General features: G+C 35.6%; 2 protein-coding genes across 80 annotated transcripts in view; both read left to right on the top strand.

Moving 5' to 3' along the window:
* glyctk (glycerate kinase) overlaps positions 1–16,908 on the top strand; it is a 182,673-nt gene that overhangs the window by 72,331 nt on the left and 93,434 nt on the right. For 18 of the 34 annotated variants that reach the window (XM_073953248.1, XM_073953259.1, XM_073953272.1 and 15 more), the window contains one exon: positions 15,429–15,563. The exons of 7 other annotated variants lie outside the window; for them this stretch is intronic. The gene's annotated coding sequence lies outside the window, so the exon portion shown is untranslated. Of the gene's footprint in view, positions 1–9,588; positions 9,802–15,428; positions 15,564–16,908 lie in introns of all 34 variants that reach the window. 9 more of the 34 variants (XM_073953258.1, XM_073953271.1, XM_073953281.1 and 6 more) reach the window with 3 other exon arrangements.
* Positions 1–16,908, top strand: part of lrrn1 (leucine rich repeat neuronal 1) — a 125,749-nt gene that overhangs the window by 72,337 nt on the left and 36,504 nt on the right. For 12 of the 46 annotated variants that reach the window (XM_073953123.1, XM_073953128.1, XM_073953130.1 and 9 more), the window contains one exon: positions 15,429–15,563. The exons of 18 other annotated variants lie outside the window; for them this stretch is intronic. The gene's annotated coding sequence lies outside the window, so the exon portion shown is untranslated. Of the gene's footprint in view, positions 1–9,588; positions 9,802–15,428; positions 15,564–16,908 lie in introns of all 46 variants that reach the window. 16 more of the 46 variants (XM_073953134.1, XM_073953138.1, XM_073953125.1 and 13 more) reach the window with 4 other exon arrangements.

Below are 16,908 nucleotides of genomic sequence, written 5' to 3'. Positions count from 1 at the left end.
AAAATTTACCTCCTGTAGTGCAACAGCATTCATGTATTAACATGATTAATGCCCTGGGTACAGAATTATTATTAATCCAGCTATATTTTTCTTCACACCGTTAGCCTTTACCTGTTCTGGAATAATACAACATCCTGGATCTCCAAATAGGCAGCTTCGTTCATTTATTCATTTTCTTTGCAGCTTAGTCCCTTTACCCTGGGGTCGCCACATCAGAATGAACTGCCAACTTATCCAGCATATGTTTTACACAGCGCATACCCTTTCAGACACAAACCCATAACTGGGAAACATCCATACACACTCGTTCACACACATACACTACGGACAATTTAGCCTACCCAATTCACCTACCACATGTCTTTGGACTGTGGGGGAAACCGGACCACCCAGAGGAAACCCACACGTTCATGGGGAGAACATGCAAACTCCACAAAGAAATGCCAACTGACCCAGCCAAGACTTGAACTGGCAACCTTTTTGCTGTGAGGCGATCGTGCTACTAATTGCGCCACTGTGACGCCCTCAAATAGGCAGCTTACTTTCAACAAATAAATGAAAGCATATAATTATATCTTTCCTGTTTCATTCAGTCTTTTATGGAAGTAAAATACTAAAATCTGTGTTGAATTCTTGATGAATCGTGATTTGATGGCAGTTTGGCGCAGTTTGTGGGAAAATATTGTTAACCTAAGATTAAGTCATTCCCTGTGGATGCTGCATGCTGAGAAGAATTCATTTGCAATTATTCCAAATAGCTTAGTCAGTTAATTAGTAACCGGTTCCCAATAGAATAAAATTGTCTTGATTGTCTTGATTTCAGCGTGGAGATCGGAACGGCTGTTTAACATAAGAGACTATAAGGCCATTCTGTACAAATAGCCATCATTTCAATGGTAAATAACTGTAAAATTCTACAGTAAAAAAAAAAATCTGTAACCTTAACAGTAAGTTTCCTTAATCTATAAGGAGAATAACCATTAATTGACTTTGCCAGAATACCCTGAATGACACTTTTCTGTTGACATTCTTTACATAAGAGTTTTATGTTACATCTAACATCAGATGCCAATTAATGTTTATTCCATTACTTAAATTGTATGACTGTTACCATGATGGTGTTTAGTAGTTGTGTGAATGACACTGAGCACCTTCAATATATTAGTATGATACTCTGCTCGTGGGAACATTTGTTTGTGATGAGTTTTGGTTCATCTTATGGCTTTCTCATCACTACATGATTGTGTTTTTGTCTGTATAACAAAGATATGATGTGTTTATGTTTGTACTTCAAAACAATTCTGTATTAACACTATAAACTAACAAACTACGGTAGTTTACCATAAAAACTTTAAATTACTTTTATGGTTTGTACTGTATTTTTAATTTAGAAATACTGGTAACCACATCTGCCTGTTTTTTACAATTAGTTTTATAGATTTATTTGTTTTACAGTGCTTGTTTACACCTGTTTTGGTGCATTCATGTCTGCTTCTGTTCACCATTTGGGCAATACAAGTGTTCTTACGAGTGCTGGAAATCCTTGAAAGTACTTGAATTTTAATCTAGTGTTTTGAAGGTTTGAAAGTGCTTCGTACTTGGATAAAGTGCTTAAAACTACTTGAAAAATTAAATTGTGTTGCTTTCATAATAAGTTATGTTATTAAAGAGTTAATAATGAACTGTTTACTAATAATTAACTGTTAATTTAAGATGAAAGATGACAAATTTAAGATTTAAGGGAGGCATTAAAAAGAATAACTGATAGCAAATCAATGTTGGGCTTGGGACAAACATGCTATCAAAAAATTCATTAGAATGCTATACTATACTATGGAATACCATATCAAATAGCATCTGATATGAAGTGATGAAGTATGTATGTAAAAATGTAATTTGCCACACTTGTAAAGTACTTGAAAAGTTTGAAAATGCACCTGAAATGTGCTTGAAAAATGCTTACATTAGATTTTGGAAAAAGTGTAAGAATCCTGAATAAAGACGTGCAGTAAATGGGGTCTTAAATGTTGGGATGTTGTTCAGTTCACTCCACTTCCAGATGTATTTAAAAATGCATTCACCAACCATGCAAGTCAGTGAAAACTGATATGTTAGGCTTTGTCAGATTTCTCAAATTTTGATCATCAACATTTTTTTTCTTAGGTTAATATCTTATACTGATATACACTCCACTATAGGTACACTGTACTAGTTCCGGGTTGGACCCCCTTTTGCCCTTCAAAACTGCCTTAATCTTTTGTGCCAAAGATTCAACAATACTGGAAATATTCACATGAGATTTTGGTCTATATTGACGATAGCCCACAAATGCTGCTGCACATCCATGATGCAAATCTCCCGTTCCACCACAACCCAAAGGTGCTTAATTGGATTGAGATCTAGTGACTGTGGAGGTCATTTAAGTACAGTGAACTCTTTGTCATGTTCAAAAAACCAGTTTGAGATAATTTGCGCTTTATGACATGCGTTATCCTGCTGGAAGTAGCAATCAGAAGATGGCTACACTGTGGTCATAAAGGGATGGACAGGGTCAGTAGCAGTACTCAGGTAGGCTGTGGAGAGACACGATGCTAAATTGGTTCTAATTGGCCCAAAGTGTGCCAAAATATCCCTCACACCTTTACACCACTAACACTAGCCTGAACCGTTGATATGAGAGAAGATGGATCTATGCTTTCGTGTTGTTGATGCCAAATTCTGACTCTACCATCCAAATTTTGCCGCAGAAATTGAGACTTATTAGACCAGCCAACGCTTTTTCAATCTTCTATTGTGGAATTTTGGTGAGCCTGTGCGGATTGCAGCTTCAGTTTCCTGTTCTTAGCTGACAGGAGTGGCACCCGATGTGGTCTACTGCTGCTGTAGCCCTTCCAACTCAAGGTTGGACATGTGCATTCAGAGATACTCTTTTGCATACCTCGGTTGTAACGAGTGGTTACTTGAGTTACTGTTGCGTTTCTATCAGCTCAAACCAGTCTGGCCATTCTCCTCTGACTCATTGGATATTTTTTCTTTTTCTGACTATACTTTGTAAACTCTAGAGATAGTTGTGCTTGAAAATTCCAGTAGATCAGCAGTTTATGAAATACTCAGACCAGCACGACTTGCACCAACAACCAAGCCACGTTCAAAGTCACTTTAATCACTATATATATATATATATATATATATATATATATATATATATATATATATATATATATATATATATATATATATATATATAATATACACTTATATATACAAGAAAATCCTCCTGTTAACTTTAAACAGAAATGTTATTAAATGCATTCTTTTGTATGGACTTTTCTTGCAACTGTAATAAATATGTAGTTGGTACATAAAGTGGGTCTTTTTTGCATGTTTTTTTTTTTCATTTGCTGTTGATAAAAGAGCTCTGATGAAGAGAAGATCTTAGCACACAGCAGTAGAATTCAGAACAAGCTTTTAGTCTTTTTGGATTGAGAACAGAAACAGAGAAGTTGTTCATATTGTTAATTTATTCATAAGGCATCTGTAACATTTCCATTTCATGTTCTTATTTGGCTGTGCTGCCAAAGACACATGCAGTGCTCTGTGCTGTCCTTATTTGACATAGAAAACTTATACTACTTTACTTCAGCAAACAATACCCTGTCAGCATAATTCTTTTTCTGCCACAGTTTGAGTTACGGACAGAAATAAGTCAGCTGTGGTGGAAGAATAGGATTTTTAGTGATGTGATTGTCAATTCAGAGACAAAAAGTGCCAATTAAGCATCAAAATTATAACAGTGTAATTATTTTACTAAAAATACTTTTAGCTAAAAATAATAACTTAAACATTTTATCATGATTTACACAAGAATTTGATGGCATATTAAAGGACTGTGATTTAAGAATCACAGTGAAGCAACAAAATACTAATTAAATGTCTAAAAATACTATATTTAAAAAAATACTTCGTACTACTTTATTAATTTCTTTCATAGTTTTAACTCATTTTACAGCAAGATGTTTTAAATCAATTAAAATATAATGAAATTTAGATTAATCAACGATATCATAATATAAGTCAGAATATGTTTGTTGTTTCTTTTATTCAGTTATACAAGTTACTAAAGTGGACACTTGTTCTTTATATGGCTTCTATGTATATAAAATTAAATTTGATGTGCGCACAAATATGGAACTCTTTGTCTTTGACCCAGATATGCTGCTCTCTCTATTTACTAAATGAATTCAGAAAAAATATAGTGTCCAAAAACATTATAAGCAGGACATCTTTTTTGAAAGTTGATAATAATAAAAATGTTACTTAAACCCATATTAGAATGTTTTCTAAAGAAGCATATGACACTGAAAATGTATTTAATGATCATTTAAACAAACAGAGTATAAAAATCTTGATGGTTTTGTGGGTCTTGTCTATCAAATCTGATATTTAATTTGTATTTTAAATTGGATTCAAGTCAGGTGGTTAATAGGCCATTAAACAGCCTGGGTTTCTATCTCTGAAAGCATTTGAGAGTTTCCTTGGCTGTGTTTTGGATCAATGTCTTGCTTAAATGTCCATCCTGGTTTCATATTTATCATTCTGGTAATATAGATGTTGGACTGAAGCAGCTAATATTAACTTACAATGACGAAGGGCAGAGAGTTGCTGAAAAACTACTGAGAGATTTTAACTGCTAAACTTTCTACACCTCCCTTTATTCATGTGTTCAGTACTTTTTCCATGCGTCATTTCTTTTTTTCATGCATAACTTAATTTGTAAACGAATTAGCTTTGTTTTCTTTGCATATATGGATTTCTTTAATTGTTACCAACATCCTGGGAAAATTTCAAGTCAACTGCACCTTTAGAAACATGTTGTCTGAGAAAAATGGTGACGTGTTCAATACCTATTTTCCCTGCTGTATATTTAAATAGACATGTATGTAAAACTTTTTCAAAACCATAAGAAAAATATATGATCCTCAAACATGTGAACAGTCTTGCCTTTATCAAGGCAACTTATCAAAATATTTCCTTTTAACACATAATTTTTGCATATCTTTTAGAATTATTGTTAATAGGGTTAACATGCTAATAATGTTATTACGTTTAAAATGAAACAACTGATGCTGTGGATGATAGACTCGCCATATATCGTTCTCTCAAACCAAGAAAGAAGCAGCTGTTCTTTTAGCTTAACTGGATTTGGTTTGATTAGATTAAACATTTGATGGGATAAAAATAGGAAGGAGCGCTGTGTTGTTGTGGAGATGTGTGAGCACTTATGCATAATCTATGTCTGTCTGGAGACGTTATATATTCTGTTACTGTTACATGCCGTTCACTCAAAAGCGAAGACTTTCTTTTCTTGCTATGCTAATTAATCGATAAAACATTCTAATGTGTCTAATGTTTTTAAAGTTGCCATTTCTCTTTTAGAAGTACTGTTGAAGGCAAAATGATTAGCGTTCCTGTGAAATTTTTATTCAAATATTGCACAAGTGATGTTTAATGGAGTAGACATCAGTATTTACTAGGGCTGGGCAGTGTGATGTTGTGTATCTGTAACGCTAGACACTCGACAATGAAGTGACAGTTAAATATGACATTCGCCAGGCAGGCAATGGTCAAACACAGAAGCAAACGCTTACATACAGGTAATCCAAAAGGCTAAGTCAAGTAACAGGCAAAAGGTCGATATACTGTTGGAGGCAAACAACGAAAACCAAGCAACAAGGCATACAAGAATACAGAAAGACTAGACACAGGAAATGCTTCGTAATGTTACAAGGATAAACCAACAAGACTCAGCAAAATGTGTGACAAAGTGAGCAGTCTATAAACTCTGAGTCCTAAACAGCTCCCAGCTGTGTGTTTGTAATCAAAGGTGAACTGGAACAGGTGTGAGTGAGGTGCATGACAGGATTTATAGTTCATATAGTGACAGGATTGTAGTCCGAGTGTAAGGAAATGTTTACCCGCGATCTGCAAAGCCTAGCTCACTGATAACTGTGACAGAATCACTATTGTGTAATGAAATGTGTATTTTAAAATAATTTTTTATTCAATAGATACTGCAAAATGTAAATAAAAGGGCATGGGCAACTCGTGCGAAGCATGCAGGCTGAGAAAGACGTTCCATGGGAGACTGCTGCTTTATATTTTTTATATTTTTGCTTTATTTTCAACTACAAGTGATCACTTACTTTCAATATTAATACAAAAATTGTAATTCTTTGTATTTTTGAAAGTAAAAAAGCGTTTACATATATATATATATATATATTTATTTTTAAGATTTCTTATTTGGCATTTTTATATCTGAGAAGATGTTACTTGGTAAATGTTTATGATAATAAGGTCCGTCCACATAAAACTGCGAAATGTGACATACGATGCATTTTACTGTCATATTTTGTTTACTATATTTATAAGGTTCAAAATACAATGCAAAAAAATCAAATAAGATAAAGTCGTTTTCTTAAATATTCAAACTTATTTATTATACACTATGAAAGTCTTGTTGCCAACCCAAGAGACAACAAATAATGACTTGACTTCTAGTTGATCATTTGGTTTCAGAAGTGGCTTATAAGAAAGGCTCTAGATTACGCTTGTTTTACCAAAATAAAATATGATCATGCCTTGATTTTTAATTATTTAATTAGGACAGTAAGGTCTGACTTTGCTAAGACAAAAGTCTTTTCACTTAACAGAAATGATGTACAGTATAAAATATAAAGTCATGGTGCAGTGGAAAAACAATTACTATTGTGTATGACTCCCATGAGCTTGGAGGACTGCATCCATACATGACTTAAATAACTTATTAATAAAGTCATCTGGAATGGCAAAGAAAGCAATCTTGCAGGACTCCCAGAGTTCATCAAGATTCTTTGGTTTCATCTTCAATGCCTCCTCTTTTATCTTACATCAGACATGCTTAATAATGTTAATATCGGTGACTGGGCTGGCCAATCCTGGAGCATTTTGACCTTTTTTGCTTTCAGGAACTTTGATGTGAAGGCTGAAGTATAAGAAGTAATGTAATGAGCAGCACAAATGTCTTGATACCTCAGGCTGTTGTTGTTGCCATCCACTCTGCAGATCTCTTGCCTGCCCCCATACTGAATGTAACCCCAAACCATGATTTTTCTTTTACCAATCTTGACTAACTACTGTGTGAATCTTGAGCCCATGTGGGTTCCAATAGGTCTTTTGCAGTAATTGTGATAATTGGGATGCAGTTCAACTGATGATTCATTGAAAATCTTCAGCCACTTTTCAAAAATGAAGTAGAAGTCAAGTTATTATTTGTTGCTCCTACAACTCAATATTATTAGCTTCTTTTAGAATGCTTTTTTAATTGACTACATAACAAACCACTGTTGCCCAATAACTTGCCTAATTAACCTAATTGCCTAGTTTTAACCTAGGTAAGCCTTTAAATTGTACTTTAAACTACATACTAGTAACTATAATTAGTAAAATAATTAGTAAAATATATATAAATTAGTAAAATAATTAGTAAAATATGATGCACTGTCATCATTGCAAAGAAATCAGTTATTAAATTATTTGTTAAAATGTGTTGAAAAAATGATCTCTATTAAACAGCACTTGGGAAATATTTTAAAAAGAATTACAATTTCCAACAAGGTCTTATATTTTTGACTTCAATTGTATATTGTAAGTACACTCAAAATTTCTGGACTCTTTTGGAAGTTTCTTCCAAACTTTTATTTGGCTTCAGTTTTAGCTCTCATTTCTCCACTTAACATGCCAGTTTTCAAGGTTGTGTCCTCTGTGCCGTGCTGGCAGGTTCATCCACTTCATTTAGTGTTGCATGTAACAGTGACATTGTGCCCCCCGTGCCCTATTCACAGACACCCACAGGCGAGCGCTCGGTGGTGCAGAAATGCTGAAAGACGTATTTATGGCTCGAGCAGGAGAGACATCCTTTCATATGACAGTTCATTAAGATGACGCCTCCCAAAAGGGGACTTCATAGTCACAGTGACTAATGTGTTTCCTGCAACACGCATACAGTAGGAAATACTAACCTGGGCTTCATACTGCAGCGTAGCCTGAAACATCCAGGTTTAAACCCCCCTCTCCCTTGACTCTGCGTAGCCTGAGTTCTCAAGGGTTTAGTCATGGACTTAATTAGGCAGGTCTGGCCTGGTTAGAAGCAACTGGACAGGAGGAAACCCTACTTTTCCTGCTCTTATATACAGTGGCTGTGCATAATTTTTCTTTTCTCGTTCACGCGACCTTCCTCACCGGTGTCTTCCCAGTTCTTGTGGGTGTGCTTTATGTGCTTGGTGATTTATGAGTTTCATTATGTACACTTGATGCAAATTAGCATAGACTTGTCTTAGTTTATAGCTGTTCCATTCATTCATTTTGGCAGGAACATCATGGGTCATCTTTTTTCCCCCACTTTTGTAATCGGCAGGGTTAATTGTCTCATTGTAAAGCATGTTTTACTGCAGATTCTTGGAGTGAAGTCCCTTGTCATCCTTAAGAGAGCAAAATAAAAGGGTTTGAATTGAATTATTGTAATTCGGAACAACCCAAGCTATTGTTTCTCCATCAAACTCCAATATGCATCCACATAAAGCTTATTCTTCTTTTTATGCATATGTGGGGGTCAAATATAAAAGTTATTATAATAAGTATACTTTGCTGCTTGTACTTTTAGAAGGGATGCACTGATATGAAAATTTTGGCTGATTTACATGGGTATATGTGAACATAAAATAAATTAAATATAGGGCGTGCATTGGCACGAGGCCGCTGCCTGAGTGCCCGAGCGTCCCACCAGTGAGGATATACAATCATATCGCACTGCTATGAGCGTAATATTATGTTTATACAACAGTTTGATGGCACAATTGTGTATACAAGTAAGAAAATCAAACATGGAGAGTCTTCTTCTTCTTCTTTGGCCTATAGTCCCGTATGGTTGCGGGGTCGGCTCTTTGTAACAAGCCATTTTAGACTTGTCCATATGATAACGGCTTTTTTTTTTACTCATTTCGGCCGGCCTGTCACTCTCATACACTACGGACAATTTAGCCTACCCAATTCACCTGCAGCATGTCTTTAGACTGTAGGGGAAACCGGAGGAAACCCACGCGAACTCAGGGAGAACATGCAAACTTTTCACAGCAATGCCAACTGAGCCGAGGTTCGAACCAGCAACCCAGTGACCTTCTTGCTGTGAGGCGACAGCACTACCTACTGCACCACTGCTTCGCCCAAACCCGGAGAGTCTAAAAACCCCTTTTTATTAGGAACTACTTTCTTCCGCCATTCATTCACATCTGCAGCTGACGTCAGAACAGCAGAAGCCGTTACTAATTCACCAACACTACTTAAGAGCTAGTATTTGAGTGACTCTCTAAAGCGTTATGTCTAAAGTGATGACAAAACAGCTGATTTTGCTCACACTTTAAGATTATAGGGCTGAATGTTACATGAGATGCCATCCATCTGCAGAGATATCTTCATATAGTGTTACTGTCACAACACACAATGAAGACGTGGGAACCCAAATGCAAGTTAAAAAGTTTATTGTACACACAGGAGAAGATCAACAACAATAGTGAGTGGCTGAGTGGCTGGAAGTCAGACGATCACAAGGAGAAGGATGAAACTGGAACAATGGCAAATCGCCGTCAACAGAGCGGATCAAATGTTATTCGGCAAGAACTTCAAATAGCGCACTCACCACCAGCGAACTCAACCAGGAGAGCCTGACAGAAACACAGAGAACCGTGAGGACAACGAACTGACAAGGTGAGACAGGAACGCTGAACATTTATAGGCGTAGTAATGTGCTACACCTGCGGTGCGCTGATTATCAGCTGAGCGGTGCTAAGCAACGGCTTGCCGGTGACATCGATCATGTGACCGCCCAGCTGATGACATGAAAACAGCAACAACTGACAGACACGCGACTCCCACACATACACAGAGAAAAGCGCACACACACTTAGTATACCCGCACTGCGGATGAAAAAAAACAATCATGCCTACGCAGACACATCATAGAAGAGCAGATAGATCCACAACCGTAACAGTTACAGTCTATAGTATTTCTCTGTTTTATTCAGTATATCACAATAATTAACCCCAAAAAAAGCAACACAATCACTACCAGACTGCTGTTGTGTTTGCGATAAGGAAAAACGCTAAACACATGCGGACTTCGCTTCTTTCTTTCTGCCAACACAACATTATGACATGATGTTTTCCAAGCCAGGTGACAAAACTAAAACTCAAAACTAATATAGTGGACAACTTAAAAGTAATAAATTATTAGCTGATCGTTTACTAACTTATTGGGCTGATAATGATAACATTTAAAGTAACCATTTACTGGCTGATGCAGATATTGTCACATGTTTTTGGTGTGTTACTGTGATCATGTCATGTGATCTTCCTCATGTTTCCATGCTCCATGTATGTTTGTTTACGTCACGTGATTCCTTTGTTCTGTTATCCCACTGTTTGTTAATGTTCATGAGTATTATCTGTGTTTCTCCCCTGTTGGTTATTAGTTCAATCATATCCCTTGTATTTATACCCCTGATGAGTTTGTTTAGCCCCTTGTCTGGTCTTGAATTGTCATCACTTGTTGTATTCCTGTGGTCCCATCGTTTCCAGTATCTTAATTGTCATCTCTTGATGTCTCTACTGCGTTTATGCTCTAGTGCCTGTAGTAAGCGTCTTTGTTAATAATTATGTGTTTTGATAACTCCTGTGATCCTGTGTCTCTTTAGTAAGTGAAAGTGTGACAGATTTGACCAATATATTGTGTGTCACTACTTATGCATTCAGCCAAATATAGTAATTAGAATGATATGCAGTTACTGTATATGACTTTTTGTCATTTTGTTAATTGATTGTCCACTATTTAATTTGTCCATAATGTGTGAACACTAAACTGAATCACTATTTCACAGGCAGACAAGAAACAAGACAAGAACAATTCAAACAGGTGCCCATGTTTCAGATAATCATTTTATTTAGAGTCTCTAATGTTAACAACTTAGTTAAATAAGTGCAAAAGCTTTTGGAAATTATTATTTTATATCAATTTACAAGAGTCCTGGAGACAAGAGAAGCCTACGTAAAGTTCACCAATTGTCTACATCTTTATTGAATACACACACTGTAAAACCCAACAGTCAGCTTTATCAAATGAAATGAGTTTACTTAAACTCTGCCGTCATCGACTTTCGCTTTCAGATTTAAAGGGCTAGCGTTGCACCAGACCCCCGTAAGTGGTTTCGTTAGAAAGTGTAGAATCTATATTTTATGCACATATGCATCACTTTGGTTTTTATTCTACTGTATAAAAGTTATTTACACTTAAATACACAGTATTTTGGATACCCGAGCTAGGTATTTTACATTGGTTCATTTTCATTATTTTTTTATATGACACATGTACAAGTTATAGCTCAAATGAAAGCTCTTGTCAGTGCTCATACAGTTCTAGCATTCTTTTTACTGAATTATATTCATATGCCAAACAGTCGTTGAATGAATTGTGGTGTTTCCATGGCGCAGAAATGTAAACAATACATTCATGATCAATAAGCAGCCCCAGATAGCACAGACAGCTGTCATCTCTTACCCTATGCTGTGCCCTTCAGGGCCATTCTCCTCTGTTTTTGAGGTGATGTGCATAAGTAATCCTTTTATATGTCTGATGTGGTCCAAACACAGTGAATTATGTTTGATCAAACAAAAGAATAGTGAATTATGTAAACAAGGATCGGTCTCTGTGGCTTGTACAGCCATCAATTGGAATGCAATAACTTTTACCATAGATTATGGTATTATGGGGACCTTTTTCTTTTTTCCTTTGATTACAGACATGTGCAGGAACCACCAAAATTAACTACAGCACGCTAGACCACACAGAACCTAAAAAGTACACTTTCAAATTTGAGTTTATAAAAAAAAAATACAAAAAGCGCCTCTTTTTTTAAGTGTTTATTATAACACAGACAACATATACAGTTATTTTAAACACTTTCAATAGTGTTTTATGAAAATTCAAAGGGTTTTCTTAAAAATGATACCAAATTTTTGCATTTACACCTCTGCATGAGGATTTGGGAAGCTTTTAAATTTGGGTAGGCAAAATCCAGGCGGAAATCCCCAAATAGCAGCAGAGTTTAAGTGGTTAACTCAAAATTGACTGAAAGTTAATTCTTTTGATTTGAAAAGAGTTTTGGCCTCAGTGTTGAAAGTAATGAGTTAATTAAATACCTCATTACTTCAACTTAAATGGAGTAAGTTCACAGTACTCATATAGATTAGATTTTTAACTCAAATGGTTTGTTGCAATCGGTTTCCTCAAGCGATTTAACTTGCCTTAACTTATTGAGTTTTACAGTACTCGGTTGGTTTGAGTTCTCTTCATGTATTGGATTTTACTGTGCTCAAATTGCTTCATTTACTCAAATGGATTAAGTTCGCAGTACTCATTAGGATTAGTTTTTGAACTTAAATGGTTTGTTGCAATCAGTTTCCTCTAATGGTTGGAGTTACTTTAACTTTTTGGATTTTACAGTGCATTTAAATGCACTTAAATGTGGAATTACCCAGCAAAATGGATTTAATAATTTTAAAAAATCAGTCACCGGAACTCAGCTGTTATATTAACTATAGGGATAATTCAATAACTTACTCAGTAACAGTGGAGTATATTTAACCCATCCCTAATTTTAACCTTGAAGTAATGTTTGACTTTTTGACAGCTCAACTTACTGTAAGCTGGACTAAAGCTGTTTTTTTAAAGAATTGATCTAGCTCTAGCTAAGAATTGAAAAGCAGAAACATCTTGTGACATTAAATATCTGATACATTAAAGCCTAAACATCTATTAATATTAAAGTATATATTTTCTACTACATCACAGACTCTGGATAATGATGAAGGATGGGATGAGCACCTGTGTTTGTTCACACTATCAAATTGAATTTTTACTGCATATCAAAATAGATAGGATTTGAAAGGCTGTACATTCAACTGTATGTAAAAAACACTACATTTGAGCTTAAAGGTGCGGTGGCTCAGTGGTCAGCGCTGTCGCCTCACAGCAAGAAGGTCACTGTTTCGAGTCTCAGCTGGGCCAGTAGGCATTTCTGTGTGGAGTTTTCTCCCTGTGTTCATGTGGGTTTGCTCTGGGTGTTCTGTTTCCCCCACAATTCAAAGACATGCGCTATAGGTGAATTGGAGAAACTAAATTGGCTGTAAGTGTGTGTGTGAATGTGAGAGTGTACTGTATGTGTGTTTCCTAGTACTGGACTGTGGCTGGAAGGCAATCCGCTCTGTAAAACGTACGCTGGAATAGTTAACGGTTCATTCTGCCGTGGCGATCCTCGATATATAAGGGACTAAGCACAAGAAAAATTAATGAATCAGCTTAAAAGCTCTTTCTGCACTCTTTCTTAGTAGATATTTTCATATCTTCTTAGACTAATGACATTTAAATAAATGTTGCTTGTTGCAAATCGCAAGCTATGGGACCACTGTTGCCTCTCCGCTCTCACAAACCCTTCTTCCCAAGCTATCCAAATGATTATACTGACCAAGACCTTAAGATGAACCAACCAAACTCTCCATTGAGCTCGCTCTGGTGTCAAACTATTGTCTGCTCTTGCCTTCCTTCATCCATCAACTTAGGAAACCCCCACTACTGGGCAGATGTTCCTTTCTCATTGGCGTTCCTTGAGAACGTGAGTTTCGGAATGCAGATTTGAGGCACGGGGGAGGCAGGAAGAGGCTTGCTCTCCGTCTTTCCCAGCCTTGACTATAATGGGTGCTGCAGCAGCCGTGAGTGGCTCTATTGAACCCTCGCAGAGTGCGGGGCAAGAGCCTGGCGTCAGGGTCAAGGTGACAGCGCTTAGGTCGATGAATATGGATGACGTGGCTCCATCTGCTCCTACTGCAGCGTGTAAACAAACACAAGCGTGTGAATAAGAGGCGGGTGATGCGCTCCCACTAAATGACTGTGCAGTGTGCCATAGCAAAGAGACAATTTCCCAGCCTTCGGTGCACTGATACATCCACGGGGGAAAGCATCTGGTTTGTTTTCGATGTGCTGTGAAGTAGTACGACATGTAGTATTACCTTGTAATGCTCAATGTGCAGCATCAGAATCTTTATTGTCATTTTACAAAATACAACAGAATATGAAGAGTTATGATGCAAATTCCTCTAAATTCATCAGACCTCTTTTTTTATAAATGAGCATTTTCTATCAGGCGCCTATAATTAGGTTCAGAACTTTCATTTTATATGTAATGATAGAGTAATTAGCTAGTAAATAAATTAGCTTTTATTTTAAATGTTACTTTAGACAATTCTTTGGTTTTTAACAGAGTAGATTTTCTTTTGCGTCAAAACCAGCTAAATCCATGTGTACTTTTTTTGCAGAAACCTCTAAATCCATCTATTGAGACAAGACAATGTCATTAGTTGAAAATCACTAAAGATGCAAGCAGAAATTATTTTACCAAACATAAAACACCTAAAAATAAAAAATAAATGTTTAAAAAAAAAAAATGTGCGCTTGATTATTGATGTGTTTTTAAAACCCGATCCTATCAGAAACGGACAAACGCTAGAGTGAAGCATGAAAAAAACAAAGGAGAAAAAAAGCAGCATATTATCTCTTCAGCAGACATGAACAAACTACCATAACTATTATCTTCACCTTTTGGGCTAATATGAACTGGAAATGACTCTAACAGAGGCTACACATGCTGCTAGAAATTACAGACACAGATAAGAGGTTTTCGCTGACTGTAGGCTATAGTTTGTGTTGTTTTTGCGTCAAAACCAGCTAAATCCATGTGTACTTTTTTGCTGAAACCTCTAAATCCACCTATTGAGACAAGACAGTGTCATTAGTTAAAAAACACTGAAGATGCAAGCAGAAATTATTTTACCAAACATAAAACACCTAAAATTAAAAAATGTGCGCTTGATTATTGATGTGTTTTTAAAACCCGATCATGTATAACTATTATCTTCCCCTTTTGGGCTAATATGAACTGGAAATGACTCTCTAACAGAGGCTACACGTGCTGCTAGAAATTACAGACACAGATAAGAGGTTTTTGCTGACTGTAGGCTATAGTTTGTATTGTTTTTGAACCTAAATAAGGACGAAATGTCTGCTGTGTGTAGTTCTTCTGTAGTTGGTAATATATCAGAGACTGTAAGGGGCTGTATGTGTTCATATATGTTCATTTATCTATTTATTTAATATAATTACTGACGTTTCAGTAGGCTATTTCTCACTGTCATTGATCTGCGGTTATAATCAAATTATGTTCATAGAAAAGTTAGTAATAAACATTTATACAGAAATATTTTTTTCCATGTGGTCTCTCATCCAGGTACTCATCAGGCTCAGCCCTACTTAGCTTCAGTGAGTACCCAGTCTTGGGCTGCAGGGTGATATGGCTGTGCGTAAAACTGATTTTCTGATGCAGGGTCATATTTACACACACTGTACATGTTATGGATCTCTGGTAAGTCACATATACCACATATACCATATCTCACAAAAGCCTCTATTTGTTTTTGTATATTTAGGTCCAATCCTGAAAATTATTGTGTGATCTTTATGCGAACTAAAGCATTTATTTATTTATTTAAGAATAATGATAATATATATTTATAGTGAAGTGCAGTCAAATGTTTGTGGGTAATAAAAGAGTGGGTGAGTGACATGATAAAACCCTATTTTTGTTTCTTTTCTTCAAACAGTCAGAAATAAACAGTGTTTTATCACATGACACAATCACAATCACTTTACTGAGAGCCTCAAATTAGAGTCTGTTATCTACTCACAAATAAACCTGACAATGTGCCTGAGATTTACACGTGTATCATTTTACAGCTCTCAGGGGGAGCCCGTGCCTGTCTGCAAATTTAATTTACTCATCTGATACGTCTATGGCTTTGTCCTCTTTCATGTGTTACAGCGATAAGAGTCCCAGAGGAGTCTCACAGCGGACAGCAAATGTCACATTTGTATAAAGACGGGTCACAAAATAGCCCTGCATGGAGATTGCACTCATGATATTTAAAAAAACCTGCAATGGCAGCGTATTTAATAACCATGTAATATACAGTGTTCTGCATATTTGAGTACACCTCATTTTGAAAAGGAATATTTTGATTAATTTCTCAGTAAATATAGACAATGTATTTTGTTGCATTTTCAGAAAATAAATTTATTAAACAGATATATTTATTAAAATAATATTTTAGTCGCCAAACATATGTAGAAATTGAAAGATGATACAACTATATTCGAGCAAAATATTGCAAAACAAGAATTACAACCTACACCATTTCAGCAAAATTTTATTTTATTTATTTTTTTATTATTATTTTTGCTTCTCTTGATTTTTTTTCTCTTTTTTTATTTGTATGTAATATTTTTCTATACCATATAAATTTAGGTTGGATCTTTATCGTAAGTTATTTTGTTAGATAATTTTGTATAGCTTCATATTAAAAATATGAATTTAAAAGAAGGATTTGTGAGGGGTGTACTTATATATGCTGAGCATTGTATGCATTCAAAATGATTAGCTCTTTATTATTTCCAGATCGCTCAAATGCCCAACACATTTTTAATATAATAGTTTTAATAACTAATTTCTAATAGTTTATTTTGTCTTTGCATTGATGACAGTACATACTACATTTCTTGTTATATTGCAAGTTGCTAGTAGATATTAGATACTAGTTTGTTTTCTTTTTTATTTATTTTCTAAATAATGTTTAACCGAGCGAGGAATTTTTCAAAGTATTTCCTATAATATTTTTTTTTCTTCTGGTGAAAGGAGTTACTAGAATAAAAGC

Source organism: Danio rerio, chromosome 6 (assembly GCF_049306965.1).
Source record: "Danio rerio strain Tuebingen ecotype United States chromosome 6, GRCz12tu, whole genome shotgun sequence".
NCBI classification, from domain to species: Eukaryota; Metazoa; Chordata; class Actinopteri; order Cypriniformes; family Danionidae; genus Danio; species Danio rerio.
This window is presented reverse-complemented; position numbering and strand designations above follow the sequence as displayed.